We start from the raw sequence: 7,256 nt of genomic DNA, 5'->3' as shown, positions 1-7,256 counted from the left end.
CATTGTCATTTCCATTGTTTTAAAGAACATGGCAAAAATAATAATAAGAAGAGAACTAAGTTGAGAATCTACAAACGTCTTCTAGGGGTTAAGAAGAGTAGATCCTATGGACCATTCTATTTGGTGCTTCTTCCCTTTATCAGGGCCTTCAACAAACAGAGGTCATCCAAATAATGACAAAGTGGACTTCTTCATTAAAAGTCGTCAAGTTAAATGGGCATGAGGCTTGGTTGCTTATGATTGTTGAATGTCAATGCCTCTTGCATCTTGAGGTCGAGGATCACATAGGCTTGATATTGAACGTCGTCTCCGCTAAATGTACCTTTTTTTAGTTGAGTACCTGATCGAGTCGATTTTTCTGAAACATTTTAAGGACATATTATTGAATATCCCTTGTATACGTCTTTGTGGATCATAGTTTCTAAAGAGAACCAAAGATGATGTTCTTTAAACGATGACAAGTAGGTACAAGATGTAAATAAAAGAAATCCATGCAATCGAGAAGATGTTGTTTGTGGAAGCTCTAAACCCAATGCGTTGATTTTTGGTAAATAAAGCACGAAAAAAAAGAACCGACATAAACAAACAACAAACAAGACAAATAAAGCAAAAAATAGATAATAGAAAAAGAACACCGGGATTTTCGGGGTTCGTCACACATGTGACTACATCCACAGGCGAAGACGATTGACGTTTTTCACTAAATCAAAAAAAAAAAATTACAAGTGTTTACGATCCGATTTGCGCCGATCTCTGGGATGAAATCTGGTCAAATCTGAGCAAAAACTGAGTTATTTTTTTAAAAAGTAGAGTGACATCGCTTAAATTATGGGCTCAGAAAAATCCTAGATCTATACAAATCCGGTTTTTTTCTGAGTCTACTGGCAGTGCCAACTCCAAATCTGTATTTTGACCTAAAAAACATTTCTAAATTTAATTAAATCTAATAATAAATTAATTTCTAAAAAAATAAAATAAAGCAGATAATTAAATGAAAAAAAACAAACTAAATTAAGCAAATAAATATTTATTTAGCTCTAGGGACCTGAAACCCGGAGTATCAGGTTTGGATTAGGCCGCTCTTCCGATTTACGCTACCATCTTCTTTTTTTTAATGCATTTTGCTTGCTGGAATTGGTAGATCTAAGGTTCGTTGACCTAGATCTAGGTTTCTAAGGCATGAGAAATGCTGAGGACTTTAAGTAGGGTTTACTTAGGTTTTTCTCGGGATTTCTTGAGATTGGAGAATGATTTCTCTTTGTTTTTTAAGGGTTTTGGGATCTTTAAAAGTTGAATATGAATTCTGGAATTGGGTTTTTTCTATTTTTGGATATTTTTAGGCTATTTTTTTAATTTCGGGGATTTCTAAGGGATTTCTTTTGATCTCCTTTCTTGGTTTCTTTTTTTCTTTTTATGGAGAGGGGTATTTATAGGACTTAATTAGTGATTTTATGTATTTTTAGGAATTTTTTTTATTTATCTTGAAGTTTTAGCTTTATCTAATGAAAGAAAACGTGTTTACTGCATCTTCAGGTTGCATCTGGGCCTTCTGGGCCGTATCACGACCCAGCCCATGGCCCAACACTTAAGTCTCACAGGGACTAAATTGTCATTCGTTAGATCTTTTTATCTGTTGGTCCAATTCATGTGATTCTTGGACCCTTGGAAAGCTCTTGGGCTCTGCTTGAAGTTGGGATAAGTTTTGGGTAAATTTTAGGATAATTATATTGGGTTTAAGTTGTCTATGATCTACTAAGATTTTTATAGTCTTTTAGGCTCAAAATCGAGGTTTTTAAGAGTTCCCTTAGCCAGAATTTCAATATTACTTGAGAGAACTAGAGTCACATAATTCAATTTTCCACCAAGCCTTATTCTTTCTACAATTTTCTCTCTCTAAAAAACCTACAAAAGTTTTTCTCTTTCTATACACTTTCTCTTTCTACAATATATTTCAATAAAGAGATAACAAATCCAAAGTGCACCCTATGTGAAGGCCAACTTTTTCCATATGCTTTTTCTCTCTACCAAAATAACTTTATATAGAGAAGAGAAAACCCCAAAGACAAGTATCATGAAAAGAACTTTATCCTTATTTTTTCTAACTTTATAGAATCTTGACTTTATCCAAATCAACTATGTAGACTCTCATGTCTATCCTAACATAACTAAAACTAACCCAAGAGATAATCATTCTAAATAATAGGAACTGCCCAATTAAATAGGAAATCCACAATAAAAAGAAACTAATCCTATGCAAAATGGAATCAAGATAAATCATTATCAACAAATCTCCACCTTGGCTTGAATTTTAAAGAGAATTTTATCGACTGTCTTCTCCACATGTGCCCCACGGACTTCAAATCTTTTCCCTTTTTACTTACCTTACTCGATAGAAAAAACAGGTGATAATTCTCTATTTTTTTTAACTATTTGTCTTTGTACATATACCTATCCTATATACAATAGGGGACTTGAAATGTAGGCTCCTTTCATGATTCGAATTCATTCTCCATCGATGGGTCACTTTTTTATTCGGCTCACATTGGCAACACATTAGCCATGTCCAAGCATAGCTTGAACTTCTGTAACAGAACCAACTTTGTCAACATATCTGCAACATTATTCTTAGTGCCAATCTTTAGTAACAAGATATCACCTTCAATTATTATCTCACGGATAAAATGGTACCTGATCTCAATATGTTTTGTCTTTGCATGATGTACCTGGTTCTTCGCCAAATGTATTGCACTCTAACTATCACAACAAATAATAATCTTATTTTGTCGTAAGCCCAAATCACTTACAGGCCTATTTAAACAATAAATAATAGTCTCATCTATGGGAAGTTTCCTATTTACTATAAATTCCTAACATTAGATATATATGATGAAAGAGGAAAGATGAATGTACTTTATTTGGGTCACCATATAGGAAACGTGGCTTCTTTTAGAGAGAGGAGGATAAGGCCTCATGTGTATGAATGCAAGGTCTCCTTTAGAGATAAGAGAGCTTCATATGGAGAAAACATTGTGATGGTGCCTCATATAGATTCTTGAAGATTGGGATGTTAGTTTCTTGTAAAGAAGCAGTTACCATAGAGATTTTGGGTGTTTCCCTTTTAATTAGAGAAAGTCTCGGTTGCTCTTAAAGTTATTTTCCTAGACAGTGGTCTAATTATGGAATAGAGACGAGAGATCGGTCATTTGGGAGAGCAGTTCTAAAAGAGTTTGCTTGATTGAGTTTTGTCGAGGATTAGAGAGGTAATTTTATGTCCTAAAATCTATTATGTGCCTTTCATTGGTATAGTGGACTTCAGTTTGTCGTACCTGTAGATATAATCTTTTTGGGTGAACCACGTAAATTTTTGTGTTATTGTGACATGTGTTTTATACTTTATTTTCTTATTTTATTTGCAAAAAATCTACCTGTCTAGTTTAGAGCTTCTACGCAAACCGAAGAATGTAGTGATATGTCAAGCCTCTTCCTAAAATAAAGTATTGATTGGTCCCAAGTGGGTGTGAAAAACCAAATATATTTGTCGTGAAGAGCTACACTTATTCAATGCAAATTTTTTTTTTTATGGAGCTACAATAACAAGAAGGGAAAAGTTTATATTGAGCCGAGGCTCTAAACAGTCAAATTTGAGCCTACCTCAAAAATTTCACTAGAAGAGATTTTGATGTCTAAATATCTTCAAATTGATCATCTCGATATCAAGATGCATGGACAAGAGAAAAAAATAGATTGCCAGTTTTGAAAATAGTGTATTTTGTAACACGTTTTTTGACCGTCAATTTTCAAGTTTTTCATAGATACATTGATCTACACTATTTTTTAAGCTTTAAATTTTATAAATAAATATGAAACCATATTTTAAGGTATCATAAAGATTTCTAATATTGAAACCACATTTTTCGATATTATTTGAAGATAGGATCTAATTTCATTGTTTAGAGCCTAGGCTCTATACAAACCGCACCCTAAAAAGAATGGCATCGGTTATTAGGAAGCTTGCGCACCAATTGTCAGATCATATGATAGCAAAAAACGATGTACATAAAATAGCATTTGTAGGATAGAGAGCATAGAACATAAGGACATGTTTGTATGAAGAACGGACATTTTCGTAACTTTTTTGTCTCTGTCCAATTTGGAACGCCACATTTGCGGAGAATCTGCAAAATAGGGATCTAAACAGAAATAACCCAAAAGGGAGAAAAAAAAAAGACTTAATTTATCGTTATTAGAGATCTTATTTTGACTGTTAGCTTCATTAATGCATCAGAAAATTGTTGCACAATGAGTATGATGTACAAAAATGACCGAAAATATATACCTGGGAAGTTACAAGCAAGCTATCGAACACTTCCTAATTCCTTGTCGAATCTGGGTTCTCTTCTCTGTTTGACGTGTATGAAAATCACCTCCTTTCCTCTCACGCCATATCTCACTTCATCAAGCAATGGAAGTGATCTCCAAATGCACCAGTGAATGACATTGCTTGAACCCCCCTCTATAACTATCTTTTGATGTTGCTATTGAATGCATTTGATGCCTTGAACTCAGCTTCATTAGCTGACAGGAAGATGTCATCAGAACAGAGCACCCCCCGTTGCAGAATTCTAGCTCCATTAGGAGAGTGCTACATTTGGTGAAAGAAATATACAATGGAAAAACAAAGTAAACTTATAATTAAGGTTTCTCACTGGAATATAGGGGATTTTGTGTCTTGGTTTTCTTTTTTTGTGGGACAACGAACTGAAAAACTAACAAGGATGTTGAGCTGCTTTGTTGTTTCTCTCTAGGTCATTTGGCTAAGCTTGGCTGGGCTTGCACTGACTTACCGAGTTTTGAAAGAAGGTTTGTAAAATGAGGTATTTAATGATGATTGGGATGGACCCCTATACTGCTAAGGTGGCTCGAGATTTGGCCTTGATTAGCTAGGCCCTGGTGCCCCTGACCTTGGCTACGTGATAACAAAAATACGGACCGCCCCTTCCCACATTATTAAGCTAAAAGAGGGTGCAAAGCACATAACTACTACTAGATGGTGTAAACCCACGAGGTAAGCTTGGACTATAGTGCTGAGGGCTAGAGCCAAACCCATTGCTAGACACCCTACTCCTTGTAGGTGGCTCATGGTTTAGTTTTGTAGCTGTTTGTTGGCTCCTAGGGTTAACATGGTTCGAGCCAGCTAGGTGATTTAGGGTCTGAACTTCTGACCCACCCAGCCTACGCCGACTAGGTTGGATGGTAGAACATATCTTGCAGGAATGACTGCACCCCGGGACTTGTTTGCTGTTGACTCAGGCTAGGACCTTGGCTTCAGTTACTATTAGCATGGGCATGTGAGCTATCCCTAGGCCTATTTGAGGTTCAACCTACTTGACCCTTGACCAGCTGATCATTAGGGTTAGATGATTGACCACCAGATTTAACCCGACTAGGGTTGGATGGCCCAAGGATTTAAGGGGTTTGAACATGTGCCTTACCTTGGCCACGCCAACTAGGCTTGAGGCTAATCCCCATGTCTTGAAGGATTGCCCCTAGCACCTGACTATTTAGGGTATTGGGGTCCTTTTGACTTGGCGGTCTATGGTTTCTAAAAGATGGTTTTGAGGACCACCGGTTTAGAAACTTGGACTGCTGGGTATGAGTCCATGTGGTTTGAGACTGGAGTCACCTACATGGATACTATGGGTTTGAGGAGCACCTTGGTGGTGCCCCTCATATTTTTGACCTAGTGCCCTAACCCTAACTTGGACTGAGGTCATAGGGTCGGGCCCTACCTTGGCTTGGTCATGAGGCATGACTGCTTGACTATGTTGAACTAGAAGGTTAGACCAAACTTAGGTAGACTAGACTAAACACAGACAAACCTAACCAAGATTAGGCTAATCAAGTTTGAAAAGATTCGGCCTAGTTTTCTATAGGTAAGTTAGGCTCATGTGAGTTTCCTAGCAATAAAATCTCTAAACAGGTAGGTTTGAATAGGTAATAACCACAAAAGTCTCGACAACCTACTAAATGAATCAACTAGGTCTTTCTATACATGAGTAGCTTTTAGGCCATGGAATTGCATAAAGGCGCTTATAGTTAAAGTTACATGATCCCAAATGTACTGACTCCCAAAAGCTAGTCGCCTCTCTTAGCATGAATGCCGAATTTAGGGGTTTTTGAGTTTCCCAATCAGGGCGTGCAATGGGTGTGGTAAATAGCACGGTTGCAAGAGCGTAAAAAATGTGGCACAAACATGCAGGCCACCAATTAGGAAAAAGAGAAAATCAAAACTAAATCAAGGCAAATGGAAGTGAAAGTAACGGAATAGGGGGGGCATAAGCCCTCCCTCTGGAACAGTCACCAGAGGGTGAAAATAGGGTTCGAATGAAGGTTTAGGGAAACGATGCAGTATGCGTCATTTGCTGCAGATGATGCACCGTGCGTGCTCGTTTCGAGTTAGGTAGGCCCTTCTCTCTAGAATGAGGCAGATTACATCATCAGCTCCTGGACCCTCCTAAAATCAACATATTTTTCTTGTGCAAAATTTGGGATTTCTAACTTGTAAAAAGTCAGCCCTAAAATAGACTTCCAAGGTGGTTTTTTGATGGATTTTTTGAAGTTATCTTAAGCTTGACGTGCCCCATGGAGGGCACCAATCTATTTACACTGCAAATCTAAAGATATCTCAAATGAAAACTCCTCAAATTTATGTTTTAAACCATTAAATCAAAGATCAGTAAAGAATGGTGGGGTATGTTAAAATTATGGTTCATAGAAAGATCCTGATCTCGAAAGATCAATCATCTCTTAAAACCTTTTGCAGAGCCAACATCAAATCACTCAAATCCATAACAAAAAATTCTCTCATGTAGTCAAGTATTGGAATATTTTTACATCAATTAGTTGTCAATTGGTGTGAAAAGACGCACTAAAACGAATTAAAGAAAATAAAGACTCACTCAAAATCTGGTCCCTCTCAAGGATTAGCGTAATTCTGACTGGGTTTTCAATGTTCTCTTGTTTCTTTCTTTCCACACCTCCAACAAAATCACACCTCTAGTAATTTTCCATATTGTGTTACCAGCCTTCGAAACACATGAGTGGCAATACCCAACACACTTTGGGGCATAACCATCGTCACACCAAGTTGTATGAAAGACCATGACCATATTCTTGAAACAAACTCTCAGTGCAAAAAAGGATGTGTCCGTGATTCTCCATCTACCTTACACATCAAACAAACATTAGGCAAAATT

The 7,256-nt window shown here is 36.9% G+C and overlaps 1 long non-coding RNA gene across 1 annotated transcript; it reads right to left on the bottom strand.

The window, feature by feature from the left end:
- Positions 1-7,256, bottom strand: LOC148781462 (uncharacterized). The gene is made up of 3 exons (XR_016059076.1): positions 6,960-7,256; positions 4,337-4,575; positions 1-358 (listed from the first exon to the last, which is right to left on the bottom strand). It is a non-coding gene; the product is annotated as an uncharacterized LOC148781462 (long non-coding RNA).

This window comes from Amborella trichopoda, chromosome 7 (genome assembly GCF_054954075.1).
Source record: "Amborella trichopoda isolate Santa Cruz 75 chromosome 7, AtrichopodaSantaCruz75HAP2 v2.0, whole genome shotgun sequence".
Lineage (NCBI taxonomy): Eukaryota > Viridiplantae > Streptophyta > Magnoliopsida > Amborellales > Amborellaceae > Amborella > Amborella trichopoda.
Note: the sequence above shows the minus strand (reverse complement) of the source record. Positions and strands in the feature narration are given on the sequence as shown.